Source organism: Manis javanica, chromosome 6 (assembly GCF_040802235.1).
Source record: "Manis javanica isolate MJ-LG chromosome 6, MJ_LKY, whole genome shotgun sequence".
Classification (NCBI taxonomy): Eukaryota; Metazoa; Chordata; class Mammalia; order Pholidota; family Manidae; genus Manis; species Manis javanica.
In genome coordinates, this window is record NC_133161.1 from 137,864,740 (window position 1) to 137,892,585 (window position 27,846).

The following is a 27,846-nucleotide window of genomic DNA, read 5'->3' on the forward strand; positions in this document are numbered from 1 at the left end:
AAAATTCAACTATCTGAATATATGTAATAGATTAATTTTAATCCTCTTAAGTTACTTAAAATATATCTTACAGTTTAAAACAAAAATTTTAACATTTCCTGAAGGGATTTTCATCTTATGTTGGCAATTGCAACATGGGGAGAAGTAAAAGGACTCACATGATGAGGGTTTCTACATTCCATTGAATTGGCAAAATATTAATTTTTAGTAGGCTGTTAAAAGTTAAATATGAATATTGTGTCCCTTGAACAGCCACTAGGGAAACATGTATAAAGAGGTAAAGTTAAAAGCGGAGTGAAGATATAAACAAAAATGAGCCATACTCTGTTCACAGATTAGAGAACTCAATATGGCTAAGATGTATTTTCTTGCTAAATTGACCTACTGATTCCATACAACTCTAGCCAAAATCTCAGCAAAATTTTATGTAGTGACAAACATACTCTTAAGATCACACAGAAAGCCAAATACATTAAAATAGTTAAAATAATTTTGTAAAAGAACAAAGTTAGAGGACAAATAAAGCTATAATAACCAAGACAGTGTAGGATTGATAGACAGACTAGAGTCCAATATACACTAACACAAACATGGTAAGTTAATTTTTAAGAAAGTTACAAAAGTAATTCAGTGCAGGAAAGGATTGTCTTTTAGAGAAATGGTGTTCAGACAATTAGACTTTCATGTGTTAAAAAGAAAAAGATCTTTAACCTATATCTCCCGTCTTTTACAAAGAGTAACTTAAAATGGACCCTAAGTTTATTTGTAAAATTTAAAACTATAAAACTCTTGGAAGAAAATATAAAAGACAATCTTCATACTTTTCGTGTTTGGCAAGTAATTATAAAATATGATTTAAGAGTACAATCCATATATGAAAAAAAAGAATTAAATTTCACCCAAACAAAAACTTTTTAGCTCTGCAAAAAACAGTTAAGAAAATTCAAAGACAAGAAATATTTGCAATTCATGTATTTGACAGAGTATTTGTATCCAGAATATATAAAGAACCCTCAAGACTCAACAATAAGGAAACAACCTAATTTAAAAACAAATGGGTGAAAGATTTGATCAGATGCTTCATCAAAGATTTCTGGATGGCAAATAGGCTCATGAATAGGTATTCAATATCATTAGATGTTAGGGAAATGTGAATTTAAAACCATCATGAGATACTAATACACAGTTATTAGAATAGATAAAGTTTAAAAATTTTTTATTACACAGTTATTAGAATAGATAAAGTTTAAAAATTTTTTATTACACAGTTATTAGAATAGATAAAGTTTTAAAAAATTTTAAGAAACTAACAATACCAAGTACTGGTGAGGATGCAGAATAATTAGAACTTTCATTCATTGCTGATGAATATTCAAAATCAAGAAGCCACTCTGGAAAAACAGTTTGGCAGATTCTTATAAAGTTGAACATATAATTACCATATGACTCAGAAATTGCACTCCTGTGTACTATGCTAGAAACATTAAAACTATGTTCACACAGAACCTGTATGCAAATGTTTAAAGCAGCTTATTCATAACTGCCAGAAACTGGAATCTGCTCAAATATCCCTCACTATTTGAAAACACAAACTGAAGTGCATCCATGTGAAGGAATACAGTAGCTCCCCTCTACCCACAGTTTTGCTTTCTGAGTTTCCAGTTACCCACAGCCAACCATGGTTCAAAAGCAGATGATTCTCCTTATGACACTGGTCAGATGGGCAATAATTACCTAATGCACATCACAATGCCTGCATCTTCACCTCACTCCATCTCATCATGTAGGCATTTTATCATGTCCCATTATCACAAGAATGGTCAATGTAGTATAATAAGATATTTTGAGAGAAAAAGAGAGCCCATCCACATAACTTGTATTATGGTATTGTTATAATTGTTCTATTTTATTTTTAGTTATTGTTGTTAGTCTCTTACTGTGCCTAATTTATAAATTAAAGTTTATCATAGGCACATATGTATGTATAGGAAAAGATACATATATAGTGTATAGTGCTATCCACGGTTCCAGACGTCCACTGGGGGTCTTGGAAGGTATCTCCCAAGGATTAGTGGGGAGTACTGTACTACTCAAAAGTAAAAAGGGAGGGACTGCTGATGCACACACAACCTGATGAATCTAACTGAAGAATCCAGTTTCAAAAGGTCGCATGACTATTTATATGACATTTTGGAAAATGCAAAACTATAGGGACTTAAAGTACATAAGTGATTATTAGGAGCTGCGGGTAGGAGGACAATTTGTCTGCAAAACATAAAGAATCTGTTATTGATAGACCTGTTTTTTATCCTGATTATGGTGGTGGCTACACAGATCTAAACATGTACTGAAACTTATAGGTCTGTCCACAACAAAAGTGAATTTTACAGTATGTTACTTTTTTTTTAATGACATTCCTATCTCTTGAGTAACTGCAAATCTTATTTCTACCTCTGGTAAAACGAGCGACATGGAAGATTATTCTAAGCAAGTTTCATCAATTTCTTTTTAAATTCTGAATAGACAACCGTATGAAAATTAAAACAATATATACCAAAGAGACATGAATATTTTAGCAGCATAGTCAAGAAAATCGTATCAAGTAAAATTTATAGCAATGTTAATTTAATATGTATTAATTACTATTATGAACTGTTATTATTGGGTTGCATGGTATGCAGTCCATTTAAATCACTTTTATTGGTATTACATTTATAGCATTCCATTTTTAAAAATTCACCAGTACCTGAAACATCGTTAGTGTTTTCAATCCTGATGCTCGTCACACACAAACCCCTATACATAGTTCAGATTCTGGAGCATGAGTAGCAAGAGAAAGAATTGTTTGAAAGTGGCATAAATAAAGCACTGAGCTAACTCAAGAGAAACCGTGGGTTGCATAGACAAAAGAATTAAAACTCAAGACTTCTACTAACCCACAGTGATTTTACTGCAAAGCTACCGCATACAATGCAGCATGTAGAAACCCTAGCAGGTACAACTGCAAATAATTCAAGATCTTTTGACCCTCAAAGCGATTCACTGAAGAGTGAGAAAGCGTCCATGAAATGGCAGATGCAGATTTTGTGAACTGCAAAGTGTTATGTGAAATACAAATAATACATCATAGGCTTTGGTACTGGTGATAACTAAAATAGCAAAATTCTATAGGTTTTTACAGGAAGGAAGAAATTATTTGTAACTGGAAAGATCTAGGGCCATGTTGGGAAGGTAGTGACTGCATTGAACAACGGAAACAAGAGCACAGAGAGGCTGAGCAATCACACTTGGGATGTTATTAACTGAACTGGGTGATGTATGGAGCAGGTTCTGGAAGAGAGGAGAAGTTTGGTTGGGACAGATTGAGTTTGAGGCATGGATTACATGGAAATGCCAGTCAAATGCTCAGGACTGACATGAAAAAAGAAGAGTAAAGTGCACAGAGGCTAAAGTAAAATGAAACAAAACAAAGTACGGTGTAAATAGATGAGCTCATGAAGAAAATGGGTAGAATAAGGAGAGGGACTGTGAACACAGAAATCGTGTGGCTCTTAGTGGGAGGAGCCAAGGGTATAGACTGAACCATGGCTGGAGAGGGGGGAGAACCAGGGAAGTTCACTGGAGACTGGGAGAGAAGACCATAGTAAACTTTGAAGGATGCTGGTGAGTTACTTTGTGTAGGTTATTGTCAATGAAAGCCAAATTTCAGATAAATGAGAACAGAATGAGAGACAAGAAAGCAAAATCAGAGCAAACATCAAAAGATCTCTCCATTAAATTGATATCTGTACCTATCTGGACAACATCACAGCCCAGGAAGACACTGGGAGGGATCTTATTTTTCTGATGATTTGCAGTCTTCTTGGGAAAAAAGAATGAGAAGAGAAATGTTTAGTAGGGTTTCTCCAGCCATGACCACTGTCCCCACATTGCATTAAGGCGATCAGCTTGGAACCAGCAAACTCAGACGACCTGAGTTCTCAGTGTATCATTGCCCAGCTACGAGAGAATAAACAAACATCACCTCCTTCTTAGATCATGATTTTCCTTTTGTCTTACAGGACACATTGCTATACCACCCATAACTGATTCCTTGGAAAGTCTGACAGCAAGGTTTCATGGAATATTCTCAAGGTCCAGGGTTCTGGACCTATTCTCAAAAGACATCTCTTATTTGATTTGACCTGCTCTCTAATCAATGAGGGTTAGAAATGCTCACCATTTCTGGGAAAATTATAGGTGAGCAAGGCAGACTGGAGAAATTGAAATAAGCATCTCTCTAGAGACCCTTGTTCGATTTTTTTTTTCAGCAGTCACACATGACAGTGGCCCAATGGGATAGTGTATAACATTTCCCATCCAAGAAAGTAGCTCCCCGTTTATGCGACACTAGCCCCTTCCCCCAGGACCTGATCACTCCAAGACAATAAAACAGCCTCGTAGAAACAGGCTAACCAGGTTGTTCAGGTGTGTGTTTTTGTTTGATTTTACTGAAGTTTTTATTCTGCTGCAGTAGAGACCTGGCTTGAGGGTATTGGGTAAATGCTAAATAATAATCAGTCTGAGGAAAAGAAATAGATTTCCCAGCATAGTAGGTATAAAGAGAACAAACCTAATTATTGATTCTCATTCCTGCCTTGTTCACACCTCGGCTCACATTCAAATAACTTGAGGGAGAAAACAGTTCAGAATCTAGTAAAACAGAAATTATTCTACAGCTGTTAGGGTGTCAGTTCCATCTTTTATTTAATTTGGAAATGTATTCCTATGCCATTGTATTAGGTCAATAAAGAAAATGTAGGAGAAAGTTTACCCATAAATAGTTCTAGCTGCTCAAGTTGGCACCTGCCAGTTGAAGACTGAATGAGCAAAGGTGGAATCACAGGAGCTTGGCCAGTGGGAAGTTCTGAGCCAGCTTTTCAATGGGATTTTCAGTTTAGACATATGTCTTTAACTATCAATTAGAAACCTGCAGAAAAATCTTTGGGGCAGTAACATGGCATGGATTTTGCTTTGGCATTTTGTAACAGTGTGCTGTAAGCCAAGCTAACTTTTAAAGAAAGATACCGTATTAAAAATTAAAGTCTTTTAAATGTATGAAACTAGTTTGCAATCATCTCATGGTATGTAAGGGTCAAATCCAATGAGTCAATTTGGATGGAAAAAAAAATGTTCCATAGGCATATTACCTTTGTTTCTTTCAACGTGAGTGGATGAAAGCTTTTCAGTTAAATTAAAAAAAAGCCTGGACCCTATGAATAACAGAATAACAGGAATGTGTTTGTATTGTTTCCCAAGGTTGACTTTCAAGATGTTTCTAAAGAAGCACAATGAAAAAGAGAATTGAGGCAATTATACATTCAATCTAGATGTCAGCTGAGGTCATCCTGTCTTTTGAGACTTACATAAAATTAACTTCAACCACTATTCTCGTCTTTAAAAAGAAGCTCAATATCCTTTCTAAGATTTTTGCACACATCTTAACATACCATCTCGCGGGTACCTGTATTTTGAATTAACTATTCCTACTGAACGTGCAGCTCCCCTTCCACAACTGTTCTCTCCTTATCCAGTGCAAAGTCATACACCAACACAGCCCCGTTATGACCTAAAACTCTATTCTTCAAAGACGTTAGTATGGAACAAGTGGCTGTTACACTGCAGCAAAATACAGAATTCATTTTTAAACGAATCTTCATAAAATTCCTCCAGCCAGCCCCACTGCTGGGAAATTCTCATTAACATTTCTTCATGGAATTTTTCCCTTATACATGCAGACTTCTTCCGATTTGCTTGGCTCTGTCCCTGTTCTCAGAACATTTCCCCTGCTCTTACTTATTGCCCCCTCAGTTTTGTTGTGTAGATTTCATGGTCTCCCAGAATTTCACGTTCTTAGAGCTTCATGGCTCACACGTATGAACAAGGTAGTTTACTAAACAGAAGGCCACCCTCTCAGCAAAGAGTCATGCCACTTCTCTAGGAGGCAAAATGGCAGTTATCTACCTTGCTTTTTTTAAATTGTTTTTTCCATGTTATGTATAATTAAAGCGGGTCACAAAGTCAGGACTACCTCAGTTCTAGACATTTTAGATCATTAAGGTAGTATGAGCTAACCAATGGCGCACACATGGTTGCCTACCCCCAGACAGCCGCCTGTGGTAAACCTGGCCCGCGAAAGTGATATTGACTTGGATGTGAGCTTCTGTTAAAATACAAATTATTAAACACGGGATCCTTTCCGAAAGATAAGCTGATAAAAATATTTATATGACATATAATAGGAAGCAGCACCTTAATCGGCTCAAGAAAGAAAACATGCCGACTCTACCTTCTGTTTTCTATGATTATGGTTATATAGGAACAACGAGCCTTGAGAAATATTCTGGCCCCTGCTCCAAACTCATTCCCTAGAATGTGACAGCTAGCTAACAAATCACAAACTCTTAGTATCTGAAGAGGGCTTAGAGGATATCAAATCTTATCTTCCATGGGTTTCCTTATAAAATATTCCATGGAGTGTTATTAGAAGGATGCATAGTCTATTTGGAGAACATTAAACATTAGAAAGTAAGGTACATGTGAGTACAAGACAGTGCAGTGTCTTGCACATAATATAACCTCAACAAATGAAATGTTACTTCTTCCCACCCTTCCTCTCCCCCTTAACTCTGAGATGGACATTCCTCTTTTGGACATCCATTCACTGGACACCACTCAACCTAATAAAGTAAAAGGACACTGTCTATTTCCTCTTCTACATGAGAACATCTCAGGTACTTAAAAATAATTCTGTTCTTTCTCTTTTACAGATCCATCGACATTATATGTTACACTCCTTCACATTGCAATTTCCCAACTCTAGTTGTGATCCTTAGTTCCTAGGACTTACAAAGAAAAAAAAGCTCCAAACTGTGTCTGCCCAGCACACAGTGCAGTGAGGACAGCCTCTACTTCGTCTTGACAAACTAAAGCACTACTCCAATTTGCACATCCCTTTTTAATAGCCATGTTGTACCATCAGCCTCACCCAACAATTGAAGCCATCTACATGTGCAGATATGTATAGATTGCTCCTTTTTTTTTCCTGCAGGATTGTTGTAAGTCCATATTTCCCCAATTCTGCATTTAATGCATCATTTCTTTAAAGTATTTGTGTGTGTGTATCTATAGATGATAGATAGATAGATAGATAGATAGATAGATAGATAGATAGATAGATAGACAGATAGATAGATAGATAGATACACATAGGGCCTGACATATACACACACACATATACATATACATATAAGCCTTTATATACATATGTAATAAATATAATATACATATTTATACCTGATATATATAGATACATATCTGACTTACAGATGTATGCCTTTTAACTTCACCCTGTGCTATTTGACCTTGTAAGTCAACCTGTCATGATCTTTTAGACTTTTAATTCTCATCCAGAATTTAATTTATTCTGGCTCTAATTTATCTAAATCTATGCCTCTTTTTAAACATGTTTATAGGATATTAAAAAGAATCATTATGAATAACATAGCCAGCAGCAATCTTACGACATGCTGTTTGAAAATGCATCAGGATCTGTTTTCATTAGATAGGGTAAAATACACAGACAAGGAGATGACTGTCATGCAGGAAGAAGGTGATATGCACAGATCCCTAGAAGTGGGAGGCACAGCATGCCAGGCAGGGCTGCCCAGGAAGTGCCAGGCTCAGTCAGAGCAGAAAGCACAGGTACGAGCCTCTGTTGTGCTTTTCACAGGCAGGAACGGGCAAGCAAGGCAGGTTAAGTGACGTAGATAGGTTTGAACAATTTTGGTGTATTCTGGGATATAGGCGTGATCTATAATGGTCTAGGACCTGGCTGGGGCATGTGTTAAGGGAAGCCGACAGCGTCTGGGGCTGCTGGCCCTTGATAAAAGAAGGCAGGTGGGGAAACAGGCACTGAACGGGTTGGTTTGCATTTGGAGAGAACACTCTTGGGAGAGTTTCAGCTACCTGACCCTGGGAGGGTTAGCCTCTTCCCACTGGGGGAAGCCTCAGATGCCAGAGCATCAAGAATACAGAAAATGAGAAAATACAGTTAAATACTAAGGTGTCCTATTCAAGCCACCAGGATAACAAAGCTTCCCTTTCCCAGTGCTGGACACCACCAGGCGCTGGCTCAGGTACTTTCTATAAATCAACTTTAATCTCTATTATTCTCATGTAAGGAAAGTATTCTCACTGGAAGATGGGCAAAAATTAAGCAATTTGTCCATGGTCCATAAATGTAACAGTGGAACCAGTTGGTTAGTCGGGCCCATCTAGCTTCCAAACCTAAACTCTTTCTTTGCTGCCCAAACCATGCACGTCATAATTCAGATGTCATTGCTCAGCCAGCAGGAACCCCATGTATGATCCATAGTCCACACTTGTCATATTTTTCAAAAGGATAGGAAAGTATATTTTCCCAAAAAAAACTAGCTGCAAGTGAAATTGTATTAAACCTAATGTATTACTATATCAATTACCCTTTTAATCCTGAAGGATTTTTAGAGATTTAAAATTGGTATGACTGAATCTCTTAACCTAAAAATTCTTGGTAAACTCTTTAAGTTCAAAGTCAATTCAAATTTTAACTCAAATTGTCTCCTCTGTTAACCACTTTTAGCATTAATATTAAGTTCCCAGCAATAATTGTGGATAGTGTTAGTCCGTAGTTTAGAATCCACAGTTTTTCCATATTTAAATAGTAAAACAAATTGTTTTACCTCAAGCGGCCTCTGGCATGACTTCATTCTTAATCCATCACAGTGGATTGTTTGTACCATTTCTTCTTGGGATGTAAATTGTATCAAGTAACCTGAACACAATTAATATGATCAGCTGTCCTTAATTTATTTATGTTACTAAGTTTTCCTCTCCTTTCTTTGCTTTTGTTCTTCTTCATTTTGAACTTTCATTTTCTGATTGTGGAAGAATAGAGTTGAGAAGTAAAGAAGATAGTGGACATGAGTCATGTTTTTTTTTAATGGGATTGCCTCTAGCTTTTGCCATCATGTATGATGTTAACTGTTGATGTCAGATAGATATTGTTTTGCAACTGAGCTTAATCTTCTAAACCTAATTTCTTTAATGTGTTTGTGCTTTTCTGAAAGAACTATTAAGACACATTGATTATCAAACATTTCACACCATCTTTTGAGATGATTATGTGATTTTTGTGTGTGTATTGGGGATATAAGAGACATGCGTGTTATCTCTCTCCTGATAATATACTGGACGTCCAATCTTAAAACAAATCCTGCTTGGTCATGTTGATGATTATTTGAAGATAACTTGAATTTGGTTTGCTAATGGTTTAAGAGTTTTGCATCAATATCTCTCGGTGAATTCACTTAGAAGTTTTTTGTTTTCTTTGTTTTTCGGGTAGGTGGGTACTTTCTTGCACAGGTCTTTTTGTGACATTCAAGCTTAAGAACATGAAGTAAATAACACTGTCATTTTTCAATGCTTTCAAACAATTTACGGAACACAGGAATTATTTCCTCTTTGAAATTCTAATAGCAAGATTATTTGATCACGGGTAGGTTACTGGAGACTTTCTGAACATTTATTTTAGATTACAGATCAAATCTAATTTTCTACTTTTGCTTGACTGACTTTTGGACACTGATTTGTTTTCTTAGGAAATCATCCATTTATTGTAGTTTTTTAAATATGTTGCATAACTGTGTATAGTATTTCCTGGAATTAAAAGTAAATCTCTCCTATTATGTCCCCATTTTTAAAAATTATCTGTTTTTCTTTTTTGTCTTGGTGAGATTTGCTTTTTGCCATTTTCGTAGGTATTGGTGTGTTGTGCTTAGAGAAACAGTTCTTGGATTTACTGAGAAATCATATTCTTTTGTTTTTGAATTCATTAAAAATCTATCTTTATACTTATTATATGTTCTCCATTTTCTTAGGTTTATTCTGTGCTTGCTTTTCCAACTTATTAAGTTGATTGCTAAATTCCTTTATTTTATTATTATTTTAATGGTGAAAGCATTTAAGATTATTGCTCTTGAGACTAAGTTTGCATTGCATTACAATAATAAGTAATTTTTTTATTTCTTTTGTTTTCTAAATAGCCTATTATTGTAATTTTGATTTCTTTTTTGTCCTAGTAGGTTTCTTAAAGAATGTTTTAAATTACCAGATTCCTGGGGTTTATTTTTACTTGTTTTTTTAAACTTCGGCTATTAATTTACAGTTTGTTATTTTGTGACCAGAAAACATTTTATTGCTCAATTTTCTGATTTAATAATTTTATTTATGACCTAGAAGCTAATCAATGTTTATAATTGTTCATTGAAATTTGAAAATAAGATATGTGCTCTGAGTGTAGCATACAAAACTCAATAGATCCATGAAATAAATTTTATTACATTAAAATTGTTTGTGTCTTCAAGATATTTTTTTAGTGTTCCCTATGAAATCGTGTTTCAATCCATTTCTCCTTTATTCATTTAAGAGCTGTTATTAAGCACCTTTTTTGTGCCAGGCTCACTTTTAGGATCTGGGGACACAGCAGTTAACATGACATAAACGGATCTCTAAGGGCAAGAGCATTATAGAGCTAAATGACATGTCCAAGGTCACACAGTCAGAGATAGATGAATTGGTTATATGCTCATATATACATGTATATGCCCCCCTTTTTTTAACCATAAATGGAAAGGCTTCCACAAATATGCTTTCTGCACATATTGTTTCAACTTTGCTTTGTATCATTTTTTTCTTTCAATTTTAATTTTAGTGCATCTTACTTATTTCATCTTCATGAGTGTTAAGGTGGAAGAAACTGGTATCACCAGCCAGGCATTTCTAAATGGCTTCATTTTCTCTTAATGATGCTTGGCTTGCCCTTTATAGCTTCATGTTTTTTTTTCTTTTAGGAGAGAAGTTGTAGTTGAAGCATTTAAATTTTCCTTTCTGCTCTCTGTATACCTTATATCTTTCTCAAATAGCTCTTAGACAAACTTCAAGTTGTCTAGGCTTCATCTCTTACTCCAGCTGTGACTGAAGCAACCGATTCCAGAAAGGGTCCCTCCCACCCAAACTCCTGCACCTCTGCTCTGCACCCTTCTCCCTTCCTGCTTGGGGTCCCGTCGGGTGGTCCTCACCTAGTGCCAGTGGAAGTGCCAGGGAATAAACACCCCAGGAGCCATCCTCAACCACTGAAGGATAGGAACTGGTGAATAATATATCTAACTCTCATTTCTAGGTCAGACAGACATGAGAGCCACTCAGAAGTCTCTCCAGAGGGTTCCATGGGGGTCTCACACCAGTTTCTCTCAACATCTCACAGTGACCAGTTGTGTAATGCATCCTTTTATCTGCTTTCCCTCCTTCCTGTTTCTCTCCCTCTGCCCTCAAGCCTGCTGCTTGGGATCACTTTGAAATTTATTAATTACCAGCCTGCAAGATCCCAGGCTCTGCTTTTTGAAAAACCCAGGCTAAGACACTTTTCTTGTTCATCTTGCTCGGCACATAGCTTTTAAATCCCTTTATGCTCTTTAAAGCATCTTTCTCAAATCCTTGTCTTATTTTAACATTTAGCCTACCCAACATTATTCCTCAGCCTCATGCTGCTTTTTGGTATTCCCTTGATGTTTACTCTCCCCCTTCAATATTTAACATAAGTCCTTTTAAAATGTGAACTCGACTTTCAGCTATCTTAGTTCCTTTAGATTTATATCCCTTTTTCTTTATCATTAGAATAATTTCTGATTATATGGATTTTTTTCCCAAGTGTTATTACCATCCTACTTCTCTTAAGCTGTGATATGTTTCATGTCTCTTTCCCTGGGGTCACATGACCACACACACATTCTGATTATTTTTAACTTTGCTGTTCTGAAGTCAAGTCTGTGTCTCTCTAAGCTTCTGTGAATATTGCAAGATTACTTTCTGCAGGGTCCTTGCCCTTCTCATGACAGTGACCAGTTTTGCCACCATGGCCAGAATTACATCAGTGCAACGGTTTCTTCCTTGTGACTTTCTTCACCATTTAAAATACAAAATAAGAGCAAGTCATGTCATGGCTTTGACAAGATGTTCCACTTTTAGAAGATTCAAACTCTCAAGTGTCTGGATCATCAAAATAGCCCATTAGGTCAGTACTTTTCTGCGGAGGAGATTCGTACTGTGTTTAAGATACATCTACATGGTAGGTGTACGGAGTCGGTAGCATTCCCCTGACATTTAACCCTTCTTTCCATTTCTGCTTCCATTCCACATTCACATATGCGCCATTATGCTCCAACCTCAGGTTGAAGATTTCTACTGATAAGAATATCTTAACAGTGCTATTTTCCAGCCATTTCTGTGGTTGAGTTTTGTTGATGCAAGATATCCACCCAATTACTACATTATAGCCATGTTCAAATCCCACTAAATATCAGTGATGCTTTAATGAAATCGCATATAAATGTGAAATCATATATATACATATATATTACTTTTTGTTGAAGTAAACAGTCATATTTTATTTATTGACAATGTTCAGTGTATGACATGAGTGTTACAGTGGAAGAAACTGGTATCACTGATACCTGAGACCCACTGATATTTATTTTTCCTATTATATCCATTATGTTTTCATCATGTCTTCCCTTTTGCTTTCCATGGTCTTAATTCTGCAGTTTGATTTGTGCCTTCCCCTACCTTTTTATAAAATGTTTATTTTTGTTTGTTTGTTTTGATTGCACTAATGAGTGTGTTTCCACATTCTTCCAGGTGTTTGGGTGATGTTCTCCATCAGTTCCTCAGAGAACCTCATTCTTTTATAATGAGCCGTGATGCAGAAAACCAATTTTTTTCCTTGTTGTGAGTACAGTCAGATTACTTCTCATATGGTCCTCCTAGTAATAATAAAAATAACAACTACAGTTATAAGTAATTGAGTTTCTCTGATGCCCCCAACCTAGTGATTTTCATGTACATCACATCTAATCCTCATAACAACCATGACAGGTGAGGACTCCTGGCCTCTTTCCCCAGTGTGGAGGACTGAATTCTCAAAACTACTAAGTGGTGGATCCGCCATTCAGATTTTTTTGCTCTGCTCACTACTGCCACCTATTGGCTGATTGTGTTCCAGGACTGTTTACAAGTCCTTCGGTTGCTGTTACCACAGGGATTATAGGAAAGAATTTTTTTCAAGTCCAAGTTGTTCAATCTCTTGCCAAGTGTTCAGATTCATAAAGACATTTTCTATTTCTTTTCTCATTGTACTTTTTTTCCCCTTGTGAAACAGAGGAAATAAACAGTGACCTGGGTGTTTGGTGATATGAGTTCTCAAGGGAAGCAGCAAGCTTTGCAATTCACCATGTCATGCGTACCTTGGCGATTTCTGTGACGCGCACCATTATCCATCGTGTCCTGTTGGGCCCATCTGCTCTGTTGCTCTGTGTAGCACAGGCTGTTGCTGCTTTTGCAAACATCCTGGCTTAGTGCTCTGCTGGAAAATACCCCAATCTCTCAGGTGTCCGTTTTGTAGTTGTTATATTTAGTAACAAGCAGGGCAAGTACAGACAGAAAGACGCACCACCAATATGTTCATTGATCATGAGGAAGTTCATTACGGTTCACTGTGAAGTGATGTCCAGCTAGAAGACCTTGCAGTTCACTCCTCTACCCACTTTATAACTAGGTGAGGAGAGGAGGGGGAAATATTCTTATGTAAATGAATGCATCATTACTTAAAATTTCATTTACCTCATTCTTTGGTAGTCTGGAATCTGACACTGGAGAATATCTACACGGTGAAACTGAGCCCCTGTTAAGTCAAGTTGATACAAAAAAATCAAAGAATCCCAATTCTTTTTGCGGAACAGCTTTTAAATTAAAGGGTTTTGCATGTGATTCTAAATTCCCCCACTTGCTAGCTATGTGTTCTTCAGGAAGTTACTTACTCTCTGTGTCTCAACTCCCTCACTTACGGAGCTGTACTTGAATGTCAGTAGCTACCAGGTAAGTCCATGGTCCCCTTGAGATCTCAAATGTCAATGAATTGTGTGATTTGCAAATTAGCAAGCATCTCTGTGTATGCTCTAAAAGTCTCTGTAAATTTCATATCTCTTGCTGCATTGCTACTGTGATGGTGAAATGGCTGTTAGCTCACCAGTTTGCTCAACTCCGCAATTACTTTTTTTGACAGATATCCATCTGGCCCCAGACCTCAGTCTCTCTGTCTGAATGGCTGTTCATTGCCTTTTGCAAGACCTGCCTTCTCTTTCTTGTGAGAACAAATTCTTGATAGCCAATTAACAAGTTACTGGCTTACTTTTCTTTCCGAAGAAAAGTGAAGTTATACTTGCATTTTCTAGGTAACAGTGGAAAGCGCATCTAAAAGGGACTAAGAAAATTTCTACAGATCATTTAATGACCTAGATGAGAAAGCCAGGACTCTCTCCTAGACCTAAGTCTATTAGATACTGAATCCTACGGTTTGGGTTTCCCCTAAACCCAAGTCTCCTGGACACTAAATCCTATGTTTTTATCTCTATGCTATGATTCCTGTGGGAAATATACATACTTGCAAATATATTGAGTTAAACAATGCAAATGTCATACGACAAAGCAGATATAGTTTAAGAGAAAAGTAGGGGTGTGGGAGAGTGCTGGAAGAAGAGGGGGAAGTTTATGTGGAATTCGCCACAGATGAGCTGGGGGCGGGTATGATGTGCACCCTGGGGGCTCTGGGAGGACAGTTCCAAGACAGCAGCAGCACCAAAGAACTAAAAGCTCTTTGAGGAAAAATTAACCAATTTTACAAATTGGTCTTCTTATACTCAAAGTTCTTCGTGGGTCAATACCCGAAACATTATCCAAGGGAGATTTTCCTCTGTTGCTTATAGAATTAAGCTCCAACCTTACTTTGTAGGGAAAGAAAATGTGAGATACCCAGTGACCGCAATTTTTAATAAATATTAATGGATAAGGAGGGGAGAGAAGAATAGAGACAGCAGCGGTGTTTGGCCTTGGGGCATCCTGCAGAACCCACCTCTTTAGTTTCTATATCCCCAGTGGACTAGACCCTAGTTTTGTTGCATTGATTGCTGTTTCGTAATATAAAATTTAATTATCTCTATTATTTTACAATAAGCTTTTCTGCCTTGGGGCCTCTGGCACAGGGTACGGTTAGTAACAAATCTAATAAATAAAGAAATAAAACACTTCATTTCCTCTTCAGAAGGAAGCTGTGTTTTACTCTGCATGCTTGGAGCTTAGGGGGATTCACTTGAGCTTTCCCAAATACACTAGTTCTTCGGCTCAGATGAGGCAAAGGCATCTTCCAGTGTTTCAGAAAGGCTCCTATCCAGGGGCTCTAGGGCTTTAAGCCACGGGAGCCACCGTGCTCCTTCCAGCAGGGACCCCAGAGACCGCAGTAAACAGGCTGCACGGCCGCACACCTTCCCGAGGGCAGTTTCCTTCTCTTTGTGCTTGGATCCCTGGAGTCCCTCTAACTGCATTTGTTTAGTCCAGAAAGCATAGATGTACGGGTCCTGACTCTGATTAATCCTTAACCCACTTACATTTTGTTTACCCAACAGTTTTCCTTTGAGCAAAAATTTCAGTATTAGCCAGATGCAGGTATGCAGATTAAGAAAACAGCCTTTGAGAGATGAAAAATGCATTGAGAATGTAATTGAAGTCAAACATTAAGCATATTGTGAACAATAATGTAGTAAGATGGGGAACAGATGAGATATATTTAGAATGAAGCCACCCAGACTTTCGAAGATAGGTAATAAAGCATCCTCCATCCAAATATATACCGAAGGTATCAACATCATACATTTAATAATCATTTTATAAGCATAAATTATGCATAATCAGTAGATCTAGGGCTGCTGAGGATAAAAATAAATTTGAGACAAATGCTTTGCCTTTAAAGACCTAATAAACCAGGAATAAATATAAAAGTGATGCAAAATTATACTACAAGGCAGAATATAGGAACTCTTGGAAAATAAGGAAAATTAAATGTCTTTCAAAGGGCATATTGGATCTGGTAGAAGGATTGGAAGACTTCATGGAAGAGATGGTGCTTAAAGTTGGCCTAGAAAAAAATGAATGATCTGCTATTATACACAACAACAGGAATGAATAATAAACATAAATATCTTGAGCAAAGAAACAATTCCAGAGAGTATTTTCAATAGTGTCTCTATAAATTTTAACATTTTAAAACTTAAAAATATGTGTTTAGAATACATGCACAATTGGAACTACAAAAAAAAGGCACAATAAGAAAAATTATTTTACTTTGTGAAATCATAAACAAATAGTTTACTTTGTGAAAAAGACAACAGAATATAATTGGGTTTGAGACAGAAAAGAATGGTTTCCAGAGAACAGGCAAGGCATTATTCTTAACCAGCCTAGTGGTCAATGAGCTTTGCTTTCTAAATACTCTTGAAATTGTATATGATGTTATGCACGTTTTAGTAGACTCTTCTGAATGTATGATATACTTCAAAATACAATAAGTTAAAATATACACTTATAATTGAATTTGTAAAATAACATGGAACAAAGGAAAATTGTTGGCTATTTTAAAGATCAAGCTACCTGGGACAATCAGATTACTTATAAATTTACTATGCTTTATATGATTAAAATGTAGCAGAATTAAAAATAACAAGGGAACCTATTTGCATTTCAGCATTGGGGAATGCATTAACATCCGAATTAAGCTGATGCTAGTAGAGTTTCAAAAAATATAAAAGGAGGGTGATTTTGAAGCTTTGAAGACAAACAGTGTGTATAGTGCTTTTTTTAAGCCACCAAAAAAAAAACATACAATAATTTTAAAAAGAGATATAAGGCTATAGGTGTATATCACCGACACAAGCTGTCTAAATACAGCCACATCTTAAAAGGGTGACCTACACACTGTTTTCTCTCTTATCTTGACTTTTCTCTACACACCTTCTTCATTCTTGTCTCTTCTGCTAAATTTCTGAATCTTTAGTGGGTAAGACTCAACCTTTCTTGGTTATAGCTCCAAATCTTTAGGGATGGAATTCTGATATAAATATATACATATAAATATGAATATAAATATAAATACTAATGTATGCACTCCTGATTCTATCAACCATGGCATCAGTATGGTATCTAAAAGCCACCTCTATTTTCAAAGTGCACATTACCCATTTATCTATACCCTGTCTCTCAACACTCAGCCTTATTCCTTTGAATAATTTTCATTTCTAGTATGCTTCAGCTCTCCACAGTGTGATCACCCATTGGATGTCTTTATCACTGAAAATTGTTGACCCTCAGTATGTAAAATTTAATAATGTTTTTCTTTGACCCCAATTTCCCATATTTCTTCCACATCTTCTCTCTAAATTGACTTGCTTTGTTATTTCATTGAGAACTCCAGTCAAGTGACCCCCCCATCCATGGTATAGTCACAGAACTTCTCGCCTCCCTCCCTGATTGGGCCCTTGCTAAGTCCTTTTATTTGCATTTTTATTAGTGCCCTAGTGTTCATGTTACTGAAGTTCTGTCAAACTTATTTTTCTATCCCTCAACGTTGGGTAAATGCTACCATTTATATAGCAATTCCCATTTTTTGCATTGTGTATTAGTTTCCTGTGTGTAGAATTTGGAAAGTGCAACAGTCTTCTTTCATCTTGTCTTCCCTCTGTCCGTGTTGGTCCAAACTGGCAGTGCTTCTACTGGTATGACATTTTCAAAAATTGTGTGGATTTCCCGTGTATGCCGTAGGGGTCACATGATTAGACCAAAGGCTCCTTCCAAGATCTTTCCTATCTAATTCCATCTCTATTTCTTGTGTCTGCTGATATGGTTGATTGGATCCATTTGTCACACACCTGATTTTGCCAGCAGATGACTGTCCAGCCACACCCTTGTCCTTTCCTGTAGAGCACATTTCCTCAACAGTGAATCTCCTAATGTTAGTATTGCATTCAATCTGGATAGGCTGAGAAATTTCCAAATCATCAAGTTCAGCTTCCTTTTGGCTTAATAGTTCTTTCCTCAATTTATCTCTTCCCTCTCACATGTTACTATAAGCAATGAAAAGAAACAGGTCACACCTTTAAAATTGGGCTTGAAAATGTCCTCAACTAAATATCTGTGCTAATCATTTACTAATTCTGCTTTTCACACAACTGCAGAATGTAATTCAGCAAATTTCTCACCACTATGTAACAAGGATCACCTTACTCCGGTTTCTAATAACATGCTCCTCATTTCTTTCTGATACCTCTGGTTCCCTCAAAGTAAAGAGAGTTTTTCTACCAGAATCACCACATTTCTACCAACCATCTCTTTAAGGCAATTTAGGCTGTTTCTATTATGCACCTTAAAATTCTCTCCGCCTTTACCTAGTTCTAAAGCCACTTTCACCTTTTCAGGTATTGTTACAGAAGCAAGCTATGCTTTCTTAGTAGCCAAAACCTGTTTTGCTTTCCTAGAGCTGCTATAACAAATTACCACAACTCCGTGGCTTAAAAAACAGATACATATTCTCTCACAGCTCTGAAGGCCAGAAGTCTAAAATCCAGGTGTTGTTAGGGCATGCTCTTCCAGAAGCTCTGGGGCAGAATCTATCCCATATCTTCTCCCTGCTTATGGTAGTTGCTGGTAATCCTTGACATTGTCTGGCCTGTGACTACATCACTACAATCTCTGCTTCCATTTTCACATTGCCTTTCTGTATATGTGCATTTTTTCCCCTCTGTGTGTCTGTCTTAAAATTCATTCTGTCTCTCTATTATAAGGATACATGTGATTGCATTCTGGGCCCACTCAAATAATCCAGGATAAATTCCTCTTAAAATTGTTAACTTAATTATGTCTTTTGCTATAAAAAGCAATATTCAGTTTTGCCATATAAGGTCATAGTCACCTATTCCAAGGATTAAAATGTGAACATATTTTGGGAACTACCAATCAGTTTACCTTAGACCAAATGGTAAGCATTTCTGAAGACAGTAATACAGTCATGCACGTTGCCATAATAATACTTTTGTATCTTTTTAAATAAGAGCTTGACCCTTACTGATAGTAATATTTTTATTTCTACCCACATAACTCCCTACTTCCTCTCTTCAGAGATAGTCCCAAAATCTTTCTAAATCTCAATTCTTCAACCATCTACAATACTTTTAGCCAGTGGCCTTGCCTTACAATTTACCAGGAAAACCAAGATTACCTAGTACAAGTGCCTTAGGATTCTCTATTATCTGATTCATTAAAGAAAGTACCTGAATTATTATAAGTGTTTGGGATTCATCTGTGAATTAAACAAAACAAAACAAAATAAAATGACAAAGTTGCATAAAAAAACTTCTAGGAGGGAGATACAAACTAAATATAATAAGTTACTAACACACAATATCTTATATGATGATAAATACTATGTAAAAAGTGAATGGCAGGAAAGAGTAAGGATTAAAACTGGAGTCAGGATAGGCCTTACTGAAAACATGGAATTTGAGCAGAGTTAAAAAAGAAGATGGAATTAGCTAGGCAGTTATGGGGCAAGAGGATTCAGATTTAGGGATAAGATAGAGCAAATGCCCTATGAATAGGAAGGATGTCTAATGTCTTCAGGAGCTATCCAAGAAGCCAATGTGGGCTGGAACAGAATAAGCAAAGTGGAGAGTGGTAGTAATGCAGTCAGACAGGTAGTGGGGTGTGAAGAAAACAGATCACAGAGTCTGTCAGAAGTTGTAGGGACTTGGAATTTTACTCTGACAGAAATGGAAAGCCATTCCCGAGTTTTAAGCAGTGATATGATCTGACATTGGCTTTTCGGGATGGCTCTGGCCTCTGAGTTAGAGTAGGCTTCAAGGGTAGAGGTAGCAGATAGAGTAGCAGGGAGACTGGTTAGGAGGCAATCACAGCCCGTGATGTGAGAGAGATGGTGGTGACTCAGAGCAAAGTGGAAGTTATAAAGGTGGCAAGAAGTAGGTGGGTTTTGGACAGATTTTCAAGGTAGAGATAACAGAAGTTGCTGATAAGGTTAGAAAAAGAAGGGGTAGGATGCCCTGATCACCTGGGAAGATGAATTGTTCTCATCTGAGTTGGGAAACATAAGGACGCAGCAGATCTGGGTGTGCGTGGAGAAGATCAGAAGTTCAGTTCTGGGCCTCGTGAGATTGAGGTCTACTATACAATCAAGTAGACATGGTGAGAAGGCAGTTAGATGTATGGATCTAGATATACATGTCCTGAATTTGGGAAAGAGTTCTGAACTGTAGATACTACTACCATATTTCTCTAAATCTTCACCCATGAGTCCTTTGTCCTTGCTCGGCCAGGGAAAGAAGCGGTACCCTTCTCAAATCTAACACCTTAACTATGCCATTGATTTCATCCTCCACACCTAGACTCCAATTTGTTCCTTCAGCTATTATCTATCTGTCTTTTGATTCACAAGTGACTGATTCTACTTTGGCTTTTTTCTTGTGTCAAAAATTGCCTAGAGCCTTTTCCATCCAATTCCATGCCTCTCTACACACATTAAGTATAAAATTTTTAAGTATCCCTTATTCCTGCTTTACCCTCTTGACTCGGTTTATTTCTCTTTAGTCTTTCAAGGTTCAAAGTCTTGAAAAAGTTTCTATGTTTGGGGTCTCTAACTTCCGTGATTGAATTACGTAACACTGTACCCATGAAGGCTTTCTTGTATTTCAACATCTCCCTTTCCTGCCTTGATTTTTCAAACCACAACCAAATTGGGAATATGACAAACAGCAGCCAATCTTGTCCTTTCTCCAATCCTCATACATTAAGATGAACACGTAAGTGTGGTCCAAAGTTGTAACAAGGTTAGAAATTGTACTTTGGCACTTTACAAAGAGAACAATCCTATTATTTCTATCAGTCACTCTGTTCCAACCACAGTAGCCTCCTTTCTCATTCTCAGATGCTATTCTCAAGCTCTAATCTCACTACTTTTGAACATACTATCCTGGCATTTCTCTTGCCCGAGATAGTCCCATAGTTTCATTCTCATTTCACACAGGTCTTTGCTCAAATATGCATACACCGGAGAGTCCTTCTCAGCCACTCTGTCTACACTGGAACCTCTATCACTTCCCAATGCTTGACCTGCCTTTTTTCCTTCATCGACACTACCTAACATTCCCTCTATTTAGGTACTTATTTGTTTTGTTATCTGATGCCTACACCGAAATGTGAACTCTATGAGAAGAGGCGCATGTTCTCCTTTGTCTGCTGACGTGTCCCTAGCATTTGAAATAAGGTCTGGCACATTATAGGGTCCAACAATTTTTGCTAAATTATTTGCTAAGTGTTTGTGGTTGAGAGATCTTAATAGATTCAATGGCTCTTGTGCCCAAAGAGCTGGCAGCAAACCCGGCCAATCAATGCTGTGAATATCCTCCTTCCCCACTCCCTCTGATGGCCATTGGGACATGACAGTGGATGAGGACTGGAGTGAAAAACTAAAGAGAAGAGCAGAGCTAAAAATGAACCTTCCTCTTGACATCAAGCAAGTCTTGTAAAAGATCCAGAACTCCTAGTTAATCTGGGAGCAGCACCTAAAGTGGGGGTTTCCATCAGCCCTTTAAGGCTATAACAAACAAACAAACAAACAAGTAAGAAGAGGATTTGCAAAACATAGGTAGCCAAGTTCCTTCCCAGCTCTCCTTCCTCCCTTTCAACATGATTATCCCACCAATATAGAAATTCAAGAGCCACCATAATTGAAAAGAGGAGTAAAAGACACTATGATGCAGCTGAGCATGGGGAAGCTCTTTCAAGATTCATATATAATAGGAAAGGCAGCTTAAGTGGAGGGTGAAGAGGTTCTGCTGAGTTTCTCTAGAAGACAGGGAATTGGAAAGAGTAGAATGAAGATGAGAAGAGATTAGGAGAGGGGAGGAGGAAAATTCAAGGGGTATCTAAGAACCAGGTTGTGAGTAGGTGAGGCGAGAAGTCTCCTACTTATGGATGCTGGCTTCAACCTTCAGTGCTGCACACAATAAAGACACTCTGGGAACCCACCCCTTGCGCCCCCATGCCCGTCTGCCCCTTCACTCCTTACTGGCATCACGTATGAGCAACTGATGCATTTGGCTCATTTTCTTTGAGCTTTCATGAGGTTTTACTTAGTGAGACCGTCCCACTGTGCTTATATTCTATTTACTACTACATGGCATTGAATCGGAGAGCATTTGAAAAGTGGGATGAAAGGAAATGAAAGCTTGTCCTTACCTTGAATCCCATTTTGGAGCTGAAATTAGATCCCACCTACTGGGAAGGGAGGGAGACTGTCACCCAACAACGCTCAGCCCCCTCGGCACATGCAAAGCCTCATGTCCCTGCCCCCTGGCTTTGGCACCGGGGGTCCCACGGCTGTGCCCAGGATAAAAGCACTGTCCCCAGCTTGCTCTCAGGCAAGACAGACTGCTTTTAATTAGGAGCGGGAGCCGTTGTTAGATTTGTATTTTTCTTTCCTCTTTTTTTTTTCTATGGTTGACGGCATGATGTGTGTTACATATTTAATTAAAGAGGATCTAATGAGTACTTCTAACAGCCCTGGGGTCAGAAGGGCCACTGCAGAGATTCATGCAAATGAGCCAGGCTTTATGGCTTCCCTCGTGAGAAGCAGGATGTCGTCCAAAATGGCAGAGTCAGAAGGAGCCCATCAACTTTCCAGATTCCACAGGAGAAACCCAAGCGGGTGGGGGGCGGAAGGGAAGCACAGGGTGGGGCGTCGAAGTCACAGGCTTTGTGTCTGGGCCGAGAAACAAGTCTAAATAAATATTGAGGGTAAGTCTAAACTTTATTACATAAAATGTACGAAGGAGACGAGGTCACTGGCCTAGGCTGGAGAGCAAGAACACACGTTTGGATGTTGGAAGGTGATTAGGATGAGTGAAGGAAGGAAAGGTGAGACAACATGTACTAAGGCATTTAGGTTTTAATTTACGGGAATTGGGCCAGTCAATGGTTTTGTGTGCACTTTCTTCACCACGCTCTACTCTTACATCTGTTACAGCACGTGTCTTGTGATTCATCTGCAGACATGTCTGTACCTCTTCTGGACTCTGGACTGACTCCCCAAGAGTGAGGACCTCCCTTCTCTGCTCCTGAGGCACCTACTAAACCTCCTTTTGTTACACCAGGTATCGTACTACAGTGTACTTGCCCATCGAGTTTCTGCGTACCCTGCCTCACTGAAAATTGATTGTGAGGATTTTGTTTTGTTTTCCATATTCTTTTTGTCTCATTCATGTTTATATGCCTAGCATCGGGCAGAGTGCCTGGCACATAGTTTACTCTCAATAAGTTATTAGTAAGTAAATGAATAATCCAAGTGCATTCAGTCTGCTTTGAGGCCAATCTCAATATAATGATTACACCCAAAACAAAAAAGACAGACTGCAAATTTACCCCTGAAAATTAAAGAGCTGTTTAGATTTTTACTGAAAGTCAGCTGCCTGGGCAAATAGAGAATGACCTTATGTTGCACATTATACCAGGTGACTTCTTTAAAAAACCCCTTTGAACTAAGATATAGAATAAGCAATTTAATGCATTGTCCTTGATCGAATCTTATTATTTAAAAATTCAGCTATAAAGATATTTTTGAGATAATTGTGGAATGACTGGTATTAGATGATATTCAGAAATTATTGTTGTTGGTATGATAATAGTGTTGTGTTATGAAGGAGATCATCTTTGTGGTGGCTTTGAAAAGTAGCTACAAAATCTTTGACACCCCATGAAGAAGAAGGGATCTAGATCCCTTCCCTTCAATATGGATGTGTTTATACCTGTCTGGGTTTGGTAAATATGATGATTCAGGGTTTCCAAAGCTATATCAGAAAACCCTTAGCAGGTTCTACCTGCACCTTCTGGAATGGCCATTTCTTCCTCAAGATACTTCCTCTCACACTCAAATGCCATAGGTGAGATGCCCAAGCCAGATGTGGGTGTTCCAGTCCCCACACCCAACTAAGACCAGACCTGGAGTCATCATTCCTAGGCTTATCTGTAAAGGTCTCCAGATAATTACAGCTTCCAGCCATTTGAACAATCTCAACTGAAATCCCAGATATAGCAGAACAGGGGCAACCCTTCCCTCTGTGGATTACTGACCCGCAGAATCAATGGTTGCTACATCATGCCACTAAATTTGGAGTGGTTTGTTAAGCAGAAATAGTAACTGCACTTGTCGGATGTTTTTTGGAGATGCGTACTGAAGAACTTAGGAATGAAGAGCTGGGATGTCTTTAGCTCACTTTTAAATGCTTCCCTCCAAATGGGTACAAAGACAGCCAGAGAGAAAGATTGAGAAAATTTAGCAACACATTGCCAATTGTCCTATACAGATGGAGAATATACTGTTATTTACTGAACTGATTTTCCTACTTTCTGTAAGATTTAAAACTTGCATAAAAAATTATCTAAAAAGTGATTTTCAACACCTCTTTCTTCCCCCAAATTCTGGTCCTCAGAAAACCTAATTTTATCACTCACATCTTCAATCTCTCCCAAATCTCATCATACCACCCTCTCTTTGAAGGGGCCCTGCTTCTTTCTCCCTCCTTCAGGGTCTCTTCTTGGTGGGTTCTGCCTTCCCCAATGAAGAGCAAACAGAACCCTTGCCAGAAAAACCACCTTTTTGAGATCTGTCCCATTGTAAGACAGGGCAAGGGATTAGGATTGTAATAACTAATACTTTAATGTTTTCTTTCAAATTAATGATATACTTTTAAAAAGACTTTTAGAAACTATGAAGATTAGTAAGAAAGAACCAAAAGCCTTCATTAAATTTAATATTTATTAGTAAAACAAGGGCAAAAGTCTTCCTGCATTCAAAACTTCTAATTTTCAAAGCATTGCTAGGATTCTTCTCATCAAAAGAAAAGTAAAGCAGTTTTCTGACTCATTGTGGGGCAAATCAAGCCAGAAAAAGGAACATTTGAAAAAGCTCTGATCCGAAGTGCTGTTTCTTCTATCCTGACTCCCAACCTCATGATCCCTTTGCTGCACAATTCACTTGAGGTGCCAGTGGGAACCCCTCCCTCTTCCCCAGCCCCTGGGTGTTTTCCCAACCAGCTGCACCCCCTCTTCTCTTGAAAACCACTGCTCCCCGGAGGACAAGAACCAGGGTGAAGCTTGGAAGCCCAATTCCATTGTAAGCAAAATATCTTACATCCTTGTTATTTTCTTTAAATACTCCTGTCCACCTGGCTGGATTAACTGGAACCACTTTGTCCCCCATGACACCACTTCCTGTATACCTTTTCCAATAATAACGGTAATAATAATAATAACAACATGAAAGTGAATTTGTATTGAGTGTTTACAGTGTGGTGGGTTTATGCTACTCTCTTTTATGAATTATTTCAATGACTCTTCACAGCAACCGCATAAGGTGGATACCACTGTTATTGCCATTTTAGAGATGAGGAAACTGGGTAGTTGCATAGTTTACTCATGACTACCCAGCTAGGAAGGAACAGACCGGGATAGAAATCAGGTATTCTGACCGAGAACCTCTGCTGATAACCATCACACACTATTGTTTCCCCTAGAGGACTCCTAAAGAGCTCCATTCCTTCTCTCCCGTTCCCGATACCCAGAATCAGAAGGGGTCTGCTTGTGCACACTGCAGCACCCAGACCGTGCCACCTTACTATCTCCAGACATCTGCTAATCTTTGCAGCCTTTATCACATCACCCTCATTACCTATCTAGCTCCAGGATAATCAGTTTCTTCCTGGGACGTCAACATGTGAATGCCATTATACTTTTCTGATTGTTCCCTGACCCTTTATGCCAACATTCAAGCCGATGATCTTGTACCTCCAGCATCTCCAGAGACTAACTGATTTCTAACCATCACAGCCACACATCGTCACCACTCAGAACCCACACTTCTGCCTCTAGGGTCTTGAACTTGCAACAGTTCCTTTCTCATTTCTTCCGCCTTATCCTAAATGTCCCCTTTGCCTTTATTTCCACTAGCCTGGTTCTTTGTTTCAGCCGTAAGTTCCAGTAAGCCTACCTTTCCTTGTTCCTCTGTATCCAGGACCTCCATCCTGAGCTCACTCTCCTCTCTACTCACCTCAGGGCCCTGCTGTCATTTCTCCGCCGCCCTCGGAGCCTCGCTCTCATTGCCGTGATGATCCTTGACAGTTCTCAACTCTGGGAAAGTAAACTTTGCTTTTGCTCCTCACCCTCTGAGGTTGTGAAATGCAACTGGGGAATTTCATGAAAGCATGTTTAATCTTTGTTAACCATGAATCATTTCCATTTGACTCAGCTAGCTGTTTCATCTCATATGAAATCTTATCACCTGCTGATCTCCTATCAGCTCCACATTTCATTTCCCCTGAAAGTTGCCTGAAATCATTCTCTTCCCTCACCCACACAATGCACCTACCTCTGCTCAAGCAGAGGACCCTAAAAATGTTTACATAATCTTCCAGGAGCTTCTCAAAAGGGTTCTCCCAAGGATTCCAGTGTCTCTGAATCACTGAATCCAACAATTGTTTCTTAGCCCTCACCTCCAAGAATCCAGAACCTTCGATTAGCCTCTATACCATGATATTCTATCCTACATGGATCTCCTTTTTCTCCCACTTTCTTCTGTCTCTTCCTTATTCCGCCCTCTTAAAAAGGCAGCCCTGAGGTTAAGTATTTTATTACCTGATACCTAAAGATTACTTCCCTTTCCTAACCTTCTACAAACTGTCACCTCTATGTAAATGCATGTTTAAATGTATATGTTCAGCCTCTGCCTGTTTTCTTCTGCTCTCAAATCCAAGATTTCCAAATACTGCCAGATATCTCCATGGATCACACAGACATTTCAGACCCAACTTCTAAACTTGGACCCCCAAAATGAGCCTCTTACCATGACAGGACTGCTCCTGTTTGGTCACTAATCCTCCGCCTGGACGTCAGTGGTACATATAGTGCTCTCCACCGCCGTGCATCAAAGCCAACCTTCTTGACCTGGAGCTCAAGTACTTCCATGCTCTTATGTACCCTAAGTTTTCAGCATTATCTCTTCTTCTATCATGTGTTTGTTCATTTATCCGATAAGCCAATATATGGAGAGTTTCAGCTTTTTTTAAACAGTGTATCATCAGTTCATTTATGAAACAATGGCTTCTCAACATGTCTCTAAATGCTCTCCAGGAAAGCATAGTGAGTAAAGGTGCAGGCTATGTGATCATATCAATGCAACTTAAAATCCTAGTCCTACCTACTTGGTAGCTGTATGCCATGGACAAATTACATAATTTCTCTAAGCATCAATGTTCTCATCTATGAATTGGATGTTTCAAGAATCAAATGAGATAATGCAAGCCAAGTGTTCCAGAGTTCTTAGCACATACGTAACACGTTAAGTGTTTCTTATCTTTACCTTCTCAAATTGTTTTGTAATGATGGATCTTTGCTACTTCAGTGTGGGTCTCACCTCAAGAGCCTTTATTCCAATCAAGCCCATTTCATAAACATAGAATACACTTATATAACAAAGAATAGAATTGGGACTGAATCTCATCAGGCAGTTGTTCCATTGTCCTTGGTTAGAAGAACCTGACCAACTGATGTGTATCTCTCACTTTACTGGAGTTCTCTTAATTTAGCTAAAACTAGAAAAGGAGTACTTGGGTTTTCCTAAGCAGCCAAGCAGAAGTCCAAGAACACATTTACTAATTGGAGTTTCTTCATTTGTTTTCTCAGCTCTGACTCCCTGACCAGATTTTTTCTGAGCTTGGCATAAGGTATCTGAATTCTGGTTCTAAATCCACAAGGAGGTCTACGTAT

The 27,846-nt window shown here is 38.2% G+C and overlaps 1 long non-coding RNA gene across 1 annotated transcript in view; it reads right to left on the minus strand.

Moving 5' to 3' along the window:
- The window catches only part of LOC108398835 (uncharacterized), a 114,890-nt gene extending 88,651 nt beyond the window's left edge, over positions 1-26,239 (minus strand). Inside the window, exon 1 of the long non-coding RNA XR_001853519.3 lies at positions 26,132-26,239. This is a non-coding gene — a long non-coding RNA (uncharacterized lncRNA). The remainder of the gene's footprint in view (positions 1-26,131) is intronic.
- Positions 26,240-27,846: the final 1,607 nt, after the last annotated feature.